Genomic DNA, 705 nt, shown 5'->3' with positions numbered 1-705 from the left:
GGACAACAACAGGGTACCTGTGGAAAACTTGCGGTGAACGCGTTGTGTTCTGTCACGAACGTCGAGGAATAGGATGAGAGAAGGACCGGCTGTGAAGCTTGCTTTTCAAAGCTGTGTGCGATTTTTGACACCCTACTCTCTGTGTGGCGATAATACAGCGCACAAGAGCTTGGGACGAACGATCGCGCACGGCCAGAGCCGGCTGTGAAGTCCGCTAGTTATCGAGTTCATTCTCCAATAAGAGAGGAGGAGGAGAAGTGTCGGGATCCAGTATCGGGTTGTCTATGATCCCTGTCGTTTTGTGAATTCTCCTCCTGTGTTTTCCACTTTAAAGGTATTTCAATGTATTTTCCGCCCGGCCGTCGGATACGTGTGCGCATTGCATCGCGTACTCGCGACGGTTTCCGTTTCTACGGACGATCGTGTGTCGTCCTTAAAAACGACGCCTGAATCTCCTTCGCGCTGGTTGGAGCTTTCAGGTATCGGCGTTCTTATGAACCGCAGAACAAGAGACATAATTATATATTGATTATAAATCAAATTATACGATTACCCTGAACGGTGGATCACTTAGCTCGTGGGTCGATGAAGAACGCAGCTAATTGCGCGTCAACGTGTGAACTGCAGGACACATGAACATCGACATTTCGAACGCACATTGCGTTCCACGGATACAATTCCTGGACCACGCCTGGCTGAGGGTCG

General features: G+C 49.6%; 1 non-coding gene across 1 annotated transcript; it reads left to right on the top strand.

Annotated features, from left to right (window-relative positions):
* The first annotated feature begins 550 nt into the window (after positions 1-550).
* Positions 551-705, top strand: LOC143363813 (5.8S ribosomal RNA). The gene has a single exon (XR_013083917.1). It is a non-coding gene; the product is annotated as a 5.8S ribosomal RNA (ribosomal RNA).

Source organism: Halictus rubicundus, unplaced genomic scaffold, assembly GCF_050948215.1.
Source record: "Halictus rubicundus isolate RS-2024b unplaced genomic scaffold, iyHalRubi1_principal scaffold0138, whole genome shotgun sequence".
Lineage (NCBI taxonomy): Eukaryota > Metazoa > Arthropoda > Insecta > Hymenoptera > Halictidae > Halictus > Halictus rubicundus.
Note: the sequence above shows the minus strand (reverse complement) of the source record. Positions and strands in the feature narration are given on the sequence as shown.